The sequence below is a fragment of the Pan paniscus genome, chromosome X (assembly GCF_029289425.2).
Source record: "Pan paniscus chromosome X, NHGRI_mPanPan1-v2.0_pri, whole genome shotgun sequence".
In the NCBI taxonomy this organism is placed as follows: Eukaryota; Metazoa; Chordata; class Mammalia; order Primates; family Hominidae; genus Pan; species Pan paniscus.
The window spans coordinates 67,080,219-67,100,486 of NC_073272.2; the positions used below are offsets into that span (position 1 = coordinate 67,080,219).

General features: G+C 35.8%; 1 pseudogene; it reads left to right on the plus strand.

Moving 5' to 3' along the window:
* Nucleotides 1-1,473: 1,473 nt before the first annotated feature.
* LOC100989130 (polyadenylate-binding protein 2-like) overlaps nucleotides 1,474-20,268 on the plus strand; it is a 39,723-nt pseudogene continuing 20,928 nt past the window's right edge.

The following is a 20,268-nucleotide window of genomic DNA, read 5'->3' on the forward strand; positions in this document are numbered from 1 at the left end:
ATGTTTTTTATCCAAAAGCGAGGCAATAACAAATGCTGGCGAGGATGTGGAGAAAAGGGAAGCATTGTACACTGTTGGTGGGAATGTAAGTTAGTAAAAGCACTAGGGAAAACAGTTTGGAGGTTCCTCAAAAAATTAAAAATAGAACTACCATATGATCCAGCAATCCCACTTCAGCACATGTACCCACAAGAAAGGAAATTAGTATATGGAAGAGCTATCTGTACTTCCACGTTTACTGCCGTACTATTCACAATAGCCAAGATCTGGAAGCAACCTGATGTCCATCAATTAACAATGAATAAAGAAAATGTGCTGCATATACACAAGGAAGTACTGTTCAGCCATAAAAAAAAAAAAGAAATCTTGTCATTTGCAACAACATTCATGGAACTGGAGAGCATTATGTTAAGTAAAATAAGCCAGGTACAGAGAGACAAGGTTTGCATGTTCTCACTTATTTCTGGGAGCTGAAAATTAAAACAATGAACTCGTGAAGACAGAGAGTAGAAGGATGGTTGCCAGAGGCTGGAAAGGATAGTGGGGTGATGAGGGTAAGTGGCATTATTTAACGGGTACCAAAAGTGGTTCAAAATAATGAATAAGACCTAACATTTTCTAGCACAACATGGTGACTATGGTAAAAAATAATTTAATTGTACATTTTATAACTAAAAGAATATTATTGGATTGTTTTTAACACAAAGGTTTAAATACCTGGGATGGATACTTCATTTACTCTGATGTGATTTTAATGCATTGCATGCCTGTATCAAAATATTTCATGTAATCTATAAATATATACACCTACTATGTTCCCAAAAAATTAAAAATAGAAACTTAAACATTAAAAAATAAAGAAAACCTGCTGTTAACACCATATTTAACGGTGAGAAACTGAGTGCTTTCCCTCTAAGATGAGGAAAAAAGCAAAAATGACTCCTCTCACTACTCCTATTTAACATTGTACCACATGCCAAAGCCAATGCAATAATGCAAGAAAAAAATTAAAAGGTTCACAGATTAGGAAGGAAGAAATAAAACTGTTTTTCAGATATGACTACCTATGTAGAAAATCCCACAGAATCCAAAAAATAGGTAACAATTCCAAAAATTTCTTCTCAGTGCATTAAATCAAGAGGTTCATGATGTCAATACTGGAGATGTTTACCTTGATCACTCAGTTGAATTGATGTCTAAAGGATTTATTCACTATATGGTTACCACATATCCCTTTGCAATTGATAAATATCTTGAGGAATGATACTTTGAGACTGTACAAGTTCTGTTTATCCTCAGACCTACTAATTTTAGCTTTCATTGGTGGACCTTGTCTGCAACACATTACTTTGCTGGTTTCTAAATGATTGTCTTAGTCCGTTTTGCACTACTGTAAAGGAGTACCTGAGGCTTGGTAATTTATAAAGAAAATAGGTTTATTTGGCTCATGTTTCTGCAGGATATACAAGAAGCATGGTGCTTGCATCTGCTTCCAGTAAGGACTTCAGGAAACTTCCAGTTATGGCTGAAGGTAAATGGGAGCAGACATCACATGGCAAGAGGAGAGAAGCAAGAGAGAAAAGAGAGGGAGGTGCTAGGTTCTTCTTAACAATCAGTTCTCATTGGAATTAATAGACCAAGAACTCACTCATTACCCCAAAGATGGCATCAGCTATTCATGAAGAGTCCATCCCCATAATTCAAACACCTTTCACTAGGCCCCACTTCCAACATACTGAGGATCAAATTTCAACATGAAAGTTGGAGGGGACAAATACACAAACTATATCATGGATGTTCTATTTCCTTCTTTAATTGGAATTTTACTCCAAGAAAGAGCTGTCTTTCCTACCCTATTTATTCAATTCATTATTCATATATGTATGGAATAAAGGAGATATATATTATATTACATATTACATATGTGTAATATATGTAATATGTAATATAATATATGTAATATATAAATTACTTATATTGTATATGTTACATATAATATATGCAATATATTATATATGTTACATATAATATATGCAATATATTATATATGTTACATATAATATATGCAATATATTATATATGTTACATATAATATATGCAATATATTGTATATGTTACATATAATATATGCAATATATTGTATATGTTACATATAATATATGCAATATATTGTATATGTTACATATAATATATGCAATATATTGTATATGTTACATATAATATATGCAATATATTGTGTATGTTACATGTAATATATGCAATATAGATGTTACATATAATATATGTAATATATTAATATATTGTAATATATGTATATATGTAATATAGGTATATATGTAATATATGTACATATGTATACATATATTCATATATGTACATATGTATACATATATTCATATATGTACATATGTATACATATATTCATATATGTACATATGTATACATATATTCATATATGTACATATGTATACATATATGAATATATGTACATATGTACATATATGAATATATGTACATATGTATACATATATGAATATATGTACATATGTATACATATATGAATATATGTATACATATGTATACATATATGAATATATGTATACATATGTATACATATATGAATATATGTACATATGTATACATATATGAATATATGTAATATATTATATTTTTTTAATCCTATAGGTTAAAACCCAATACGCTTATCCCACCCACCAAAGTGGTAGAGCATAACCCCCAACTTCTTTAGTATAGGCTACCCATACTGACGTCCTCCGATAGTGGATAGTATGGAAAAGGAAAAAATGTAACTTGAGGAAATCTGGCATACATCACCTCAAGGAGGTGATCAAAATTAACAGCATTAGCTAACGATATGTACCACTGATATGATGTGTTGAGAAGGGCATTTCACCTATGTTGTCTTTCTTCCAAAATCCATACCCAAGTTTGACCACACGGACATAGAGCAGGAAATAATAGACGCTGGGGGCCCAGAAAGGGGCAAGGTGGAAAAAGGAGAGAGAATTGAAAAATTATCTATTGGGTACAATATTCACTATTCAGGTGATGGGTATACTAGAAGCTCAAACCTCACCACTATGCAATATGCCAATGTAACACACCTGCACATAAACCCCCAGAATCTATAAAAATAAATTTAAAAAAATAAAAGCAACATTGTTTTTCAAATCCAAACCGAGGGACATTATAAAAATATGCAAATTATACCCCTCAAAATTGTCAAGGTCATCAAAAACAAAGAAAGTCCAAGAATCTTTCAAAGTCAGCTTTAGGAGACATGACACTGAATATAATGAGGTATCCTCAATGAGATCATGGAACACAAAAAGTCATTACATAAAAACTATGGAAATCTTACGAACTATAAATTTTAGTTAATAATAATTTAACAATACTTGTTATTTGCTTGTAATAAATATAACACACTAATGTACATTGTTAATAATAGTGGAAAGTGGGTGCAGGATATATGGAAACTCTCTGTAGTATTTTCAATTTTTCAGTAAATTTGAAACAGTTTTTAAAATAAAGTCTGTTAAGAAAAATCATCAGTTAAACTAAATCCACAAATAGGTCTTTCCCATGTAAATAGGTATGAAGTGCCTAGCATTTCTGAGGGCAGTAAGGTACAATGCTTTCTTAAAGGAGCTCCCAAAATGGGATAGAAACCTGATAAATATATTAAGGCAGATTATAACAAGTTCTGGGAGCTCCCATGTTTGAGAGATAATATGCAGGCAGTTTGAGGTACGCTGAATTTTAAAATATCTGTACCTCAAGAAACCAGAATAAGGCTAGCATCTTGCACAAAAAAAAATAAAACGAAGTAAGTGATGCCTATTAAAATAAAACAAGACAAGTTAAACTAAACAAAATGAACAAAAACCTCTCCTTGAAAGAGCAAAAACTAAGTTGGAAATTTTATTTTTGCAAAGCAACTGTAGCATTATTACTAGAATGGCTATTGGTAGTTTTTGTCTTAGTCATTTTAATTGCCAAAGTTATATTCTAGAATAAGATATTTTAGGAGGGAGGGAAATGAGTGAATATTCCCAAAATGGTGAGTAAAAATTACCATCCACAGCTCAAGGTCTGCAAAACCATCAGCCTACATTTGTGGTAGTTAATTGTCAAGGGCTTAATCCGAATGGTCTTGTGAGAAAGTGGTAACTCCAAGACAGTGGAGTCTTGTTTAAGCCAAGTATCAAGATTGAGAAGCATCTGACAAGAGGTAATGAGCACTCTGGATCCTGGTTCTCTGTTCTAGCTAGGAGACTGAGTTATCTTCCCTGACACTCAGAACAAAACAACAACCAAGTAAGAGAAATCTTCCAGTATACCAAACTGAGATACCTCAATTACTTAGCAGGCTTGACCCTGAGGAGCTCTTGGGCTAGTTCACAAACCTCCTCATTCAGACTAAGGAGAAAGAATGAGGAGAATAAGAAATAGATTATCAAAATGGTATATGGAGATTTACAGAGTAGATTTGGTCACCTATGTTCAGGCCATATGCAGAAACCAGACTATTTATAAAAATTAAAAATGAGATTTAAAAGATAACAAATATTATTTCTTAAATAGTTTCAACTTTTTGATTTGGGGAGGTACATGTACAAGTTTGTCACATGGGTACATTCTGTGATGCTGAGTCTTAGGACACAAATGGGTACATTCTGTGATGCTGAGGCTTCGTCCCATCACCCAGGTTGCACATAGTATCCAATAGTTAGTTTTTCAACCTTTATTCCCTTCCCTTTCTCCCTCTTCTAGTAGTCCTCAGTGTCTATTGTTTCCATGTTTATGTCCATGATTATCCAATGTTTAGCCCCCACTTATAAGTGAGAATATGAAGTATCTGATTTTCTTTCCCTGTGTTACTTAGCTTAAAATAATAGCCTCAAGCTGCTTCCCTGTTACTGCAAAGGACATAATTTTGTTCTTTTTCATGGCTGTGTTGTTGAATATTTTTTTTTAAAGTTCCATATGGAGCTAACAACTGAATTAATTGTACTCTTGTAACGATCCAAAGAAAAATATTTCAAATAAATATAGTTCATTATGTATTAAGATTTATGTAATTCATGACATATTATTCATTTATAACATAGAAGTGGTACTATTTATCATCCTAACAAAATAATATTTTTAAAGGAAAAAACATTAACAGAAAACCATAATCCTATGATCTCCAAATTTTAACTTTTTTCATATCTATTTTAGAAGGTTTTAATATTAGTGCATAACTTATTTTGTTTTACTTTTTTGAAAACCTAATGTCATATCAGAAGCATTTTCCTATAGCGTTGTAGTCTTCCTAATTAAAATTGTAATGGCTACATATTATTCCTTGGAGTTGGTGTGCCATATGTTATTTATGTTGGATATTTAGCTTATTTCTGATTCTTATAATTAGTAGTAGTAAAGAAGTAAGCAAAAATGAAGTTATTTTTCTGGTTAATTTAGTGAAACACACTCCATTATTCTGTCTTTCCCTGTGAATGCCACTGAAATTCCCATACAGGATGTATGAAAGAACTATCTGAGATTCTGCAAAGTAAATGGAAGCAGGTGAATTGTGAAAGAAAACTAAAATCTGAAGTACAGCCAATCCTCCAGAGTATTTGGCGTATTATTTTTCTTCTGTATCCCTTATCATGGACTAACAGGCAGTATAAAGTCCAAAACTGTGTAATGAATATTGACAAAAAGAACTCCAAGAGAACCCTTACTTTTCAACCAAGGACAGGAATAAGAATACCTATAGAGACAGAGGAAGCAGGAAAAATTTTCTGTGGTTTTGATTTTTATTTCTTTCTGACTCCAGCCTCAAGACAAATCCATTCTCTAAGGTGCAAAATCTTCATGGTGACAACAGCAATGGTAGCTAAGCAGGAAACTAAAATTCTGAAAGGAGGTTTTTTTTCAATTTGAGCAAAGGAGTTCTGGTCTGAAGAATATGAGTGCAAACTATAAAAATTGAAGTTTTTAAAAAAGAAAACCATAGATTTTCAAATCCAACTTGAGGGATATTATACAAAATGCCCAATAACACTCCTCAAAACTGTCAAGGTCATCAAAAACAAAGAAAGTCTAAGAATCTGTCAAAGTCAGCTTTTGGAGACGTGACATTGAATTTAATGAAGATGGGATCTTGGAACAGAAAAAGACATTACATTAAAAAAAGAAAATCTGATAAAGGGATCACATATGTAGGTTTTTCTTTTCTCTTACTAGTATGTTCCCCATGGCTTAGCTTGGAGGCAGGCCCAGTTCCAGGAAGTGCATGACATTGTGAGGAGAATAAAAAGCCCTGGATTTTTAATCAGAGGACCAAAAAGTGTGTCCCTTGAATCTGGAGAGTGCCAAGGTAACCACAAAGAGAAAGGAGTTTAAGGAAGGGATGCCATGAATTTGCTTGTGAATTTGTGAGTTTACTCTCAAGATGTACATGTGTGGATCCATCCCTAAAAAACACACAAAAGACATTGACAACTGAATTACAAAGTAGAATACTGCCTGGGTTCAAGACTGGACCCTGAGTGATGTACACATGGAAGAAATCTGAATAGCATTGCAAAGGCTTTGAAAATTAAAATGACATTGGAATCACAGTCCACAAAAGTGGGTGGGAAATTAGGAGCTAAAGTCTGCAAAACAAACAAAAACTTATTAGCATTCTAAGAATTAGAACAAGACCTAAAATTTTATAATATATTTTAAATGTCCAGTCTACAATTAAAAAGTACTCAGCATATAAAGAACTAGGAAAATCTCAACCACTCACACTTTAAAAAGCAATCAACATGGCACATGTATACATATGTAACAAACCTGCACATTGTGCACATGTACCCTAAAACTTAAAGTACAATAATAAAAAAGTAAATAAATAAAAAATAAATAAAAATCAATCAAAATATGCCAACTCTGAGATGACCTAGATTTTACAATTACCAGAAAAACATTTAAGTAGTGATTATGACGAAGTAGAGGATAGCACTCTGGAAATAAATGGAAAGATAGAAAGGCTTAGCAGAGAAATAGAAGCTATAAAACAGAAAAAAGCAGAAATTTTAGACCTGAAAAATACAACAACTGAAACAAAACATTCACTGAAAGCACTCACATTAGAGATAACAGATAAATGTGTTAGTGAATCTGAAGATAGAGCAATATAAATCACCCAATCTGAAGAAAAAAGAGAAAAGTAAGCAGAGGCTCAGGTAATGCAGGACAATAGCAAAAGGTCTAAAATTTGTGTATCAGAGTTCCAGAAGGGAAAAGAAAAAAGCAATGAGAAAAAAAATATGTTTGAATAAATAATGGCTGAAAAAATTCCAAAATTGGTGGAAGACCTAAGCTTACAGATCCAATGAGCTCAGCCAAATCTCAAATGAATAAACTTAAAAAATCGACATCTAGAAACATTATAATCAAATGGCTAAAAACCAAAGGTAAAGAAAAAATATTGAAAGCAGTGAGAGAAAAAAGATGCATTTCTTATGGGGTAACAAAAATTCAAAGGACTTCAAATTTCTCATCAGAAACCATGGAAGCAATGCAATATCATTAAAGTTATTAAATACTCATCAACCTAGAATTCCATACCAAGTGAAAATAAGCTTTAGGAATGAAGCTGAAATAAAGACATTCTCAGAAGAATGTCTAATAAAAGAATTATCACCAGAAGACTGGCTCTAAAAGAAATGATATAAAAAAGTTCTTGAGAGATAAGAAAAATAATTCCAGGGAGTAACTTGGGACATCAGGGATGAAAAAAAAGCAACAAAAATATAAATATCTGTGTTAATATAATAAACTATTTTTCTGTTTTTAACTTTATTAAAATATGTACTTTTTCTAGGTTTTTGAGGAACCACCATACTGTTTTCCATGGTGGCTGCGCTAATTTACATACCCACTAACAGTGTACAAGTATATACAATGGACTATTATTCAGTCTGTTTTCATATTTTCACCAGCATCTATTTTGTTGTCTTTTTGACAAAGTCCATTTTAACTGGAATGGGATAATAACTCATTGTATTTTTTATTTGCCATACCCTGATGATTACTAACATTGAGAATGTTTTCATACACTTTTTGGCCATTTGTATGTCTTCTAAGAAAATGTTTATTCAGATCTTTTGCCCATTTGATTTGTCCAACTTGATGACATGAATCACATAATTCTGGTTATTAATCATTATCAGATGAATAATTTGAAAATATTTTCTTGTGATCTGTTAGTTGTGTATTCCCTTTATTGATTGCTTTCTTTGCTTCTCAGAAGCTTTTTAACTTGATATAATTCCACAAGTTTATATTTGTTTCTGTTGCCTGTGCTTTTGAGATTTTATCTGAAAAATCTTTGCCCAGACCAACGTACTGAAGTGATCTCTCAAAGTTTTCTCTCAGTAGTTTCATAATTTCAGGTCTTAGATTTAAGTATTTAATCCATTTTGATTTGATGTTTGTATATGGTGAGAGATAGATGTCTAATTTAATTCTTCTCTATATGCTTATTCAATTTTCATGGCACCATTTATTGAAGAGACTACTTTCCCCAATATATGTTCTTGGCACCTTTGTGAAAAGCCAGTTGGCTGTAAGTATGTAGATTTATTTCTCAGTTCTCTATTTTGTTCCATTGGATTATGTGTCTGTTTCTGTGCCAGTACCATGATGTTTTGATTACTATAGCTTTGTAGTATATGTTAAAGTCAGATAGTGTGATGCTTTCAGCTTAGTTCATTTTATTCAGGATTGCTTTGGCTATTCAGAGTCTTTTTTGGTTCCCTACAAATTTTTAAATTGTTTTTTTCTTTTACTATGAAGAATGTCATTGGTATTTTGATAGAGATTGTGTTGAATTTGTAAATTGCATTGGATAGTATGGCCATTTAAAAAATATTGTTTCAATCCATGAACATGGGATATCTTTTCATTTCTGTGTTCTCTTCAATTTATTATATCAATGTTTTATAATATTTCTGCCAAAAATCTTTAACTTATTTGGTTAAATCCATTTCTGCTTTTTTTATTTTTTTTTTATTTTTATTGTTTAAGATGGAGTCTCACGCTGTTGCCTAGGCTTGAGTGCAGTTGTGCAATCTCAGCTCACTGCAATGTCTGCCTCCTGGGTTCAAGTGATTGTCCGGCCTCAGCCTCCTGAGTAGCTGGGATTACCAGCACACAGCACCATGCCTGGCTAATTTTTGTATTTTTAGTAGAGACAGGGTTTCACCATGTTGGCCAGGCTGGTCTCAAACTCCCGGCCTCAAGTGATCCACCAGCCTCGGCCTCTCAAAGTGCTGGGATTACAGGCATGCACCACTGCAACCAGCCAATTTATGGGTATTTTTTATTTATGTAGTTATTATAAATGGGATTTTTTGGTTTCTTTTTCAATATGTTAAGGATCAATATGTTAAAGATATATCAGAACTCTTATATTTGTTGCAGCACTATTCACAAAGCCAAGATATAAAATCAACCTAAATGTCCATCAATAAACGAATAAAGAAAATATGTTATATATACACAATGGAATGTTAATGGGCCACAAAATAAAGAATGAAATCCTGTCATTTGCAGCAACATGGATGAAACTAGAGGTCATTATGTTAAGTGAAGTAAGGCACATAAAGACAAATATCACATGTTCTTTCTCATATGTGAGAACTAAAAAACGTGTATCTCATGGAGGTAGAGAGTAGACTGATGGTTACCAAAGTCTGAGAAGGGTTTGGACAGGTGGGGGAGTGAGGAAAGATGAAGAGAGGGTACAAAAATACAGTTAGATAGAAGAAATAAGATCTAGTGTTTGGTAGATCAATAGGGTGGCTATAATTAACAATAATTTATTTTATATTTCAAAATAGCTAGAAGAATTCAAATGTTCCCAACACAAGAAAAAGATAAGTGTTTGAGGTGATGAATATCCCAGTTACTCTGGTTAGATCATTACATCTTATATACCGGTGAGGGCTTTAGGCTGCTTTCACTCTTGGTGGAAGACCAAGAGGAACCACCATGCAGAGATCACATGGTGAGAACAGAGAGAGAGAGCAGGGGGAGGTGCCAGGCTCTTTTCAACAACCAGCTTTCAGGCAGGTGACTTCTGCATTTCCAACAGAGGTACCCTGTTCATCTCATTGGGACTAGTTAGGCAGTGGGTGCAGCCCAGGGAGGGTGAGCAGAAGCAAGGTGAGGTGACTTCATGTGGGAAGGGCAAGGAGTGGGGGGTCCTCTCTCCCCCAGCCAACGGATGCCATGAGGGACTGTCCTATCCAGTCCAGATACTACGCTTTTCCAAAGGGTTTTGCAATCTGCATAACAGGAGATTCCCTCATGTGCCTGCACCACCAAGGCCTTGGGTTTCAAGCAAAAAACTGAGTGGCTGTTTGGGCAGACACCGAGATAGCTGCAGAAGTATTTTATCATACCCCAGTGGTGCCTGGAACCCCAGTGAGACAGAACTGTTCACTCCACTGGAAAGAGGGCTGAAACCAGGGAGCCAAGTGGTCTCGCTCAACGGGTCCCATTCCCACGGATACCAGCAAGCTAAGAACCACTGGCTTGAAATTCTCACTGCCAGCACAGCAGTCTGAAGTTGACCTGGGATGATCGAACTTGGTGTGGGGAGGGATATCCACCATTACTGAGTCTTGAGTAGGTGTTTTTTCTCTGACAGTGCTAAAGAGGCCTGGAAGTTGGAACAGGGTGGAACGCAATACAGTGTGGCAAAGCAGCTGTGGCCAGACTGCGTCTCTAGATTCCTCCTCACTGGGCAGGGCATCTCTGAAAGAAAGGCAGAAGACCCAGTCAGGGGCTTATAGATAAAACCCCCTGTATCCCTTGGACAGAGCACCTGGGGGGAGGGGTGGCTGTGGGCACAGCTTCAGAGGACTTAAACCTTCCTGCCTGCTGGCTCTGAAGACAGCAGGTGCTCCTGAGGAGGAGGGTTATCCCAGCACAGTGCTCCAGCTCTGCTAAGGAACAGACTGCCTCCTCAAGTGGGTCCCTGACCCCTGGGCCTCCTGACTGGGAGAGGCATCCCAACAGGGGTTGACAGACACCTCATACAGGGGAGCTCCAGCTGGTATCAGGCTGGTGCTGCTCTGGGAGGAAGCTTCTGGAGGAAAGAGCAGGCAACAATCTTTGCTGTTCTGAAGCCTCTGTTGGTGATTCCTAGGCAAACAAGGTCTGGAGTGGACCTCCAGCAAACTGCAGCAGACCTGCAGAAGAGAGGCCTGTTAGAACAAAAACTAAAAAACAGAAAGAAATAACATCAACATCAGCAAAAAGGACCCTCCCACAAAAACCCCACCTTTGAGGTCATCAGCCTTAAAGATCGAAGGTAGATAACCCCATGAAGATGAGGAAAAATGAACACAAAAATGATGAAAATTCCAAAAACCAGAATGTGTCCTCTCTTCCAAATAATCGCAACTCCTCTGTAGCAAGGGCACAAAATGAGATGGAGAATGAGTTTGACGAATTCACAGAAGTAGGATTCAGAAAGTGGATAATAACAAACTCCTCTGAGCTAAAGGAGCATGTTCTAACCCAATGGAAGGAAGCTAAGAACCTTAACAAAAAGTTACAAGAACTGCTAACTAGAATAACCAGTTTAGAGAAGAACATAAATGACCTGATGGAGCTGAAAAACACAGCACAAGAACTTCATGAAACATATACAATCAACAATAGCCAAATCGGAAGAAAAGTTATTAGAGATTGAAGATCAACTTAATGAAATAAAGCATGAAGACAAAACTAGAGAAAAAAGAGAATGAAAAAGAACGAACAAAACCTCCGACTAATATGGAACTGTGTGAAAAGGCCAAACCTACATTTTGGTTGGTGTACCTGAAAGTGACAGGGAAAATGGAACCATGTAAGAAAACACACTTCAGGATATTCTTCCAGAGAACTTCCCCAACCTAGAAAGACAGGCCAATATTAAAATTCAGGAAATACAGAGGACACCAGTAAGATTCTCCTCTAGGAAAGTAACCCCAAGACACATAATTTTCAGATTCTCCAAGGTTAAAACAAAGGAAAAAATGTTAAGGTCAGCCAGAGAGAATGGTCAGGTTACCTACAAAGGGAAGACCATCAGACTAACAGTGGATCTCTCTGCAGAAACCCCACAAGCCAGACGAGAGTGGGGGCCAATATTCAACATTCTTAAAAAAAAGAAAAAGAATTTTCAACCCAGAATTTCATATCCAGCCAAACTAAGCTTCAAAAGTAAAAGAGAAATAATATCCTTTACAGAAAAGCAAATGCTAAGGGATTTTGTCACCATCAGGCCTGCCTTAGATGAGCTCCTGAGAAAAGCACTAAATATGGAAAGGAAAAACCAGTACCAGCCACTGCAAAAAACACACCGAAATATAAAGACCAACAACACAATGAAGAAACTGCATCAACTAATGTGCTAAATAACTAGCTAACCTCATGATGACAGCATCAAATTCACACAAAACAATATTAACCTTAAATGTAAATGGGCTCCATCAATACCTAGTTTATTGAGAGTTTTTAGCATGAACGGCTGTTGAAGTTTCTCAAAGGCCTTTTCTACATCTACTGAGATAATCATGTAGTTTTTGTCATTGGTTCTGTTTATGTGAAGGATTACATTTATTGATTTGCGTATGTTGAACCAGCCTTGCATCTCAGGGATGAAGCAGACTTGATAGTGTTGGATAAGCTTTTTGATGGGCGGCTGCATTTGGTTTGCCAGTATTATACTGAGGATTTCTGCATCGATGTTCATCAGTGATATTGTCCTAAAATTCTCTTTTTTTGTTCTGTCTCTACCACGCTTTGGTATCAGGATGATGCTAGACTCATAAAATGCATTAAGGAGGATTCCCTCTTTTTCTATTGATTGAAATCGTTTCAGAAGGAATGGTACCAGCTCGTTTTTGTACCTCTGGTGGAATTTGGCTGTGAAGTCATTTGTTCCTGGGCTTTTTTTGGTTGGTAGGCTATTAATACTGCCTCAATTTCAGAACCTGTTATTGGTCTATTCAGAGATTCAACTTCTTCCTGGTTTAGTCTTGAGAGGGAGTATGTGTCCAGGAATTTATCCATTTTGTCTCTATTTTCTAGTTTATGTGCATAGAGGTGTTTATAGTATTCTCTGATGGTAGTTTGTATTTCTATGGGATCAGTGAGGTGATATCCCCTTTATCATTTTTATTGTGTCTCAAAATTATAAGAGCTATTTATGACAAACCCACAGCCAATATCATACTGAATGGGCAAAAACTGGAAGCATTCCCTTTGAAAACTGGCAAAAGACAAGGATGCCCTCTCTCACCACTCCTGTTCAACGTAGTGTTGGAAGTTCTGGCTAGGGCAATCAGGCAAGAGGAAGAAAAAAAGGGTATTCAATTAGGAAAATAGGAAGTCAAATTGTCTGTTTGCAGATGACATGACTGCATATTTAGAAAACCCCATCATCTCAGCCCAAAATCTCCTTAAGCTGATAAGCAAATTCAGCAAAGTCTCAGGATACGAAATCAATGTGCAGGTGGGAATTGAACAATGAGAACACATGGACACAGGAAAGGGAACATCACACACCGGGGACTGTTGTGGGGTGGGGGGAGAAGGGAGGGATAGCATTAGGAGATATACCAAGTGCTAAATGACTAGTTAATGGGTGCAGCACACCAACATGGCACATGTATACATATGTAACAAACCTGCACGTTGTGCACATGTATCCTAAAACTTAAAGTATAACAATAAAAATAAAAAACACAAGCATTCATATACACCAATAATAGACAGAGAGCCAAATCATGAGTGAACTCCCATTCACAATTACTAAAACGAGAATAAAATACCTAGGAATCCAACTTACAAGGGATGTGAAGGACCTCTTCAAGGAGAACTACAAACCACTGCTCAACGAAATAAAAGAGGACACAAACAAACAGAAGAACATTTCATGTGCATGGATAGGAAGAATCAATATCATGAAAATGGCCATACTGCCCAAAGTAATTTATAGATTCAATGCTATCCCCATCAAGCTACCACTGACTTTCTTCAAAGAATTAGAAAAAAATACTTTCAAGTTTGTATGGAACCAAAACAGAGCCTGCATAGCCAAGACAATCCTAAGCAAAAGAAGCAAAGCTGGAGGCATCATGCTACCTGACTTCAAACTATACTACAAGGCTACAGTAACCAAAACAGCATGATACTCATACCAAAACAGATATATAGACCAATGGAACAGAACAGAGGCCTCAGAAATAATGCCACATATCTACAACCATCTGATCTTTGACAAACCTGACAAAAACAAGAAATGGGGAAAGGATTCCCTATTTAATAAATGATGCTGGGAAAACTGGCTAGCCATATGTAGAAACCTGAAACTGGATCCCTTCCTTACACGGTATACAAAAATTAACTCAAGACGGATGAAAGACTTAAATGTAAGACCTAACACCGTAAAACCCCTAGAAGAAAACCTAGGCAATACCATTCAGGACATAGCCATGGGCAAAGACTTCATGACTAAATCACCAAAAGCAATGGGAACAAAAACCAAAATTGGCAAATGGGAACTAATTCAACTAAACAACTTCTGCTAAGCAAAAGAAACTATCATCAGACTGAACAGGCAACCTACAGAATGGGAGAAAATATTTGCAATCTACCCATCTGACAAAGGGCTAAGATCCAGAATCTACAAAGAACTTAAACAAATTTACAAGAAAAAAACAAACAACCCCATCAAAAATTGGGCAAAGGATATGAACAAACACCTCTCCAAAGAAGAAATTTCTGCAGCCAACAGACATATGAAAAAATGCTCATCATCACTGGTCATCAGAGAAATGCATATCAAAACCACAATGAGATTCCATCTCACACCAGTTAGAATGGCAATCATTAAAAAGTCAGGAAACAACAGATGCTAGAGAGGATGTGGAGTAATAGGAATGCTTTTACACTGCTGGTGGGAGTGTAAATTAGTTCAACCATTGTGGAAGACAGTCTGCCAATTCCTCAAGGATCTAGAATAGAAATACCATTTGACCCAGCAATCCCATTACTGGGTATACACACAAAGGATTACAAATCATGCTACTATAAAGACACATGCACATGTATGCTTCTTGTGGCACTATTCACAATAGCAAAGACTTGGAACCAACCCAAATGTCCATCAATGATAGACTGGATTAAGAAAATGTAGCACATATACACCACGGAATATTATGCAGCCATAGAAAAGGATGAATTCATGTCCTTTGCAGGGACATGGATGAAGCAGGAAACCATCATTCTAAGCAAACTATCGCAAGGACAGAAAATGAAACACCACATGTTCTCACTCATAGGTGGGAGTTGAACAACATGAAAACATGGACACAGAGTGGGGAACATCGCACATTGGAGCCTGTCAGGGAGAGGGGGGCTGGGGGAGGGATAGCATTAGGAGAAATACCTAATGTAAATGACAAATTGATGAGTGCAGCAAATCAACATGGCACATTTATACCTATGTAACAAACCTGCATGTTGTGCACATGTACCCTAGAACTTAAGGTATAATAATAATAAAAGAAAAGTCCACCTTCAGTGCAAAAAAATCTAAAAAAAAAAAAAATGTAAATGGGCTAAATGCCCCAATTAAAAGACATAGACTGGCAAATCAGATAAAGTGTCAAGACACATTGGTGTGCTGTATCAGGAGACCCATCGCACATGCAAGGACACATAGGCTTAAAGTAAAGGGATGTAGAAATATTCACCAAGCAAGTAGAAAGCAAATAAAAGCAGGAGTTGCAATCCTAGTCTCTGATAAAACAGATTTTAAACCAACAAAGATTAAAAAAGACAAAGAAGGGCATTACATAATAGTAGAGGGATCAATGCAACAAAAAGAGCTATCATAAATATATATGCACCTAACACAGTAGCAACCAGATTCGTAAAACAAGTTTTTACAGACCTACAAAGGGATATATACTCCCACACAATAAGAGTGGAGGCTTCCAACACCCCACTGTCAATATTAGACAGATCAACGAGGCAGAAAATTAACAAGTATATTCAGGACTTGAACTCAGCTCTAGAACAAATGGACCTAATAGACATCTACAGAACTCTCCACCCCAAATCAACAGAATATATATTCTTATCAGCACCACATAGCACTTATACTAAAACTGACCACAAAATTTGAAGGAAAACACTCCTCAGTAAATGCAAAAGAAAGGAAATCATAACAAACCATCTCTCAGACTACAGTGCAATCAAATTAGAACTCAGGATTAAGAAACTCACTCAAAACTGCACAACTACAGGTAAACAAAACAGCCTGCTCCTGAATGACTGCTGGGTAAATTAAGGCAGAAATAATGAAGTTCTTTGAAACCAATGAGAACAAAGAGACAATGTATCAGAATCTCTGAGACAAAGTTAAAGCAGTATTAAGAGGGAAATTTATAGCACTAAATGCCCACATCAGAAAGTGGGAAAGATCTAACATCAACACCCTAATATCACAATTAAAAGAACTACAGAAGCAATAGCAAACAAATTCAAAAGCTAGCCGAAGACAAGAAACAACTAAGATCAGAGCAGAACTGAAGGAGGTAGACACACAAAAAACCCTTCAAAAAACTCAATAAATCCAGGAGCTGGTTTTTTTTTAAAGATTAACAAGATAGATAGACCACTAGCCTGACTAATAAAGAACAAAAGAGAGAAGATTCAAATAGACACAAAAATAATGATAAAAGGGATATCATCACTGATCTCACAGAAATAGAAACTACCATCAGAGAATACTATAAACACCTCTATGCACGTAAACTAGAAAACCTAGACAAAATGGATAAATTCCTGGACACATACACTCTCCCAACCCTAAAGCAGGAAGAAGTCGAATCTGTGAATAGACCAATAACAAGTTCTGAAATTGAGGCAGTAATTAATACCCTACCAACCAAAAAAAGCCCAGGAACAAATGAATTCACAGCCAAATTCTACCAGAGGTACAAAGAGGAGCTGGTACCACTCCTTCTGAAACTATTACAAACAATAGAAAAAGAGGGACTCCTCCCTAACTCATTTTGTGAGGCCAGCATCATCCTGATACCAAAGCCTGGCAGAGACACAACTAAAAAAGAAAATTTCAGGCCGGTATTCCTCATGAACATCCATGCAAAAATCCCAAATAAAATGCAGGCAAAGTGAATCCACCAGAATAGCAAAAACTTATCCACCACGATCAGGTCTGCTTCATCCCTGGGATGTAAGGTTGGCTTAACATATGCAAATCAATAAACGTAATCCATCACATAAACAGAGCCAATGACAAAAACCACATGATTATCTCAACAGATGCAGAAAAGGCCTTCGATAAAATTCAACACCCCTTCATGTTAAAACTCTCAATAAGCTAGGCAGTGATGGAACATATCTTAAAATAATAAGAGATATTTTTGACAAACCCATAGCCAATATCATACTGAATGGACAATGGCTGAAAGCATTCCCTTTGAAAACCAGCACAAGACAAGGATGCCCTCTCTCACCACTCCTATTCACCATAGTATTGGAAGTTCTGACCAGAGCAATCAGTCGAGAGAAAGAAATAAATGGTATTTAAATAGGAAGAGAGGAAGTCAAATCATCTCTGTTTGCAGATGACATGATTGTATATTTAGAAAACCCCATCATCTCAGCCCCAAAACTCCTTAAGCTGATAACCAACTTCAGCAAAGTCTCAGGATACAAAATCAATGTGCAAAAATTACAAGTATTCCTATACAAAAATAACAAGTATTCCTATACAAAAATAATAGACAAGCAGAGAGCCAAATCATGAGTGAACTCTCATTCACAATTACTACAAGGAAAATAAAAAACCTAGGAATACAACTTACAAGTGACATGAACGACCTCTTAAAGGAGAACTATAAACCACTGCTCAAGGAAATAAGAGAGGACATGAACAAATGGAAAAAAATTCCATGCTCTTGAATAGGAAGAATCAATATTGTGAAAATGGCCATACTGTCCAAACTAATTTATAGATTAAATGCTATCCCCATCAAGCTACCACTGACTTTCTTCACAGAATTAGAAAAAAAAGCTACTTTAAATTTCATACAGAACGAAAAAAGAGCCTGTATAGCCAAGACAATCCTAAGCAAAAAGAACAAAGCTGGAAACATCATGCTACCTGACTTCAAACTATACTACAAGGCTACAGTAACCAAAACATCATGGTACTGGTAGCAAATCAGGTATGTAGACCAATGGAACAGAACAGAGGCCTCAGAAATAACACCACACATCTACAACCACCTGATTTTGACAAATCTGACAAAAGCAAGCAATGGCGAAAGGACTCCCTATTTAATAAATGGTGTTGAGAAAACTGGCTAGCCATATGCAGAAAACTGAAACTGGAACCCTTCCTTACACCTTATACAAAAATTAATTCAAGATGGATTAAAGACTTAAATGTTAGACTTAAAACCATAAAAACCCTAGAAGAAAACCTAGGCAATACCTTTCAGGACACAGGCATGGGCAAGGACTTCATAACTAAAACACCAAAAGCAATGGCAACAAAAGCCAAAATTGACAAATGAGATCTAATTAAACTAAAGACCTTCTGCACAGCAAAAGAAATTTTCATCAGTGTGAACAGGAAACCTACAGAATGGGAAAATATTTTTGTAGTCTATCCATCTGACAAAGTCTAATATCCATAATATACAATAAACTTAAATTTACAAGAACAAAAAACAACCCCATCAAAAAGTGGGCAAAGGGTATGAACAGACACTTCTTGAAAGAAGACATTTCTGTGGCCAACAAACATACAAAACAACCGTGCCCCACTCCAATGTTAAAATGGGAATAAAGAGGTTCAGAGAGGGGAAGGGACTTGCTCAAAACCCAAGTCAGTAAAATAATTGAATTCCATTTTTCTACCAATATTGCCTCAACTCTTTTTATATATACATTCTTGTTTTGTTTTTATCTTTTCATTTTTCATTTCCATAGGTTTTTGGGGAATATGTTATATTTGGTTACATGAGTAAGTTCTTTAGTGGTGATTTGTGAGATTTTGGTGCACCCATCTCCTGAGTATTACACAATGAAATCAAACTGTAGTCATTTATCATTCGCCCCCTTCCCACCCTTTGCCCCTGAGTCCCCAACGTTCATTGTGTCATTCTTATCCCTTTGCATCTTCATAGCTTAACTCCCATTTATGAATGAGAACATATGATGTTTGGTTTTCCATTCCTGAGTTACTTAGAATAATAATCTCCAATCCCATCCATGTTGCTGCAAATGCCATTAATTCATTCCTTTATATGGCTGAGTACTATTCCATTATAAATATAAATATAATTGAATGCTACTCAGTCATAAAAAGGCTTTATCCACTCATTGATTGACTGGCATTTGGGTTGGTTCCACATTTTTGCAATTGTAAATTGTGCTGCTATAATTATGCATGAGCAAGTATCTTTTTCATATTATAACTTATTTTCCTCTGGGTATATACCCAATAGTGGGATTGCTGGATCAAATGATAGTCCTACTTTTAGTTCTTCAAAGAATCTTCACACTGTTTTCCATAGTGGTTCTACTAGTTTACATTCCCACCAGCAGTGTAGAAATGTTTTTGTTCACTATATTCATGCCAATATCTATTATTTTTTGATTTTTTGATTATGGCCATTCTTGCAGGAGTAAGATGGTATCTATTGCATTGCACTTTTGATTTACATTTCCCTGATCCTTAGTGATGTTGAGCATTTTTTCATATTTTTGTTGGCTATTTGTATATCTTCTTTTGAGAATTGTCTATTTATGTCCTTAGCCAACTTTTCAATGTGATTGTTTATTTTTCTTGCTAATTTGTCTGAGTTCATTGGACATTCTGGATGTTAGTCCTTTGTCAGATGTACTGATTTTGAAGATTTTCTCCCACTCTGTGGGTTGTCTATTTACTCTGCTGACTGTTCCTTTTGCTGTGCAAAAGCTGTTTAGTTTAATTAAGTCTCAACTATTTATCTTTGTTTTTAATGCATTTGCTTTTGGGTTCTTGGTCATGAAATCCTTGCCTAAGCCAACGTCTAGAAGGGTTTTTCTGATATTATATTCTAGAATTTTCATAGTTTCAGGTCTTAAATTTAAGTCCTTGATCCATCTTGTGTTGAT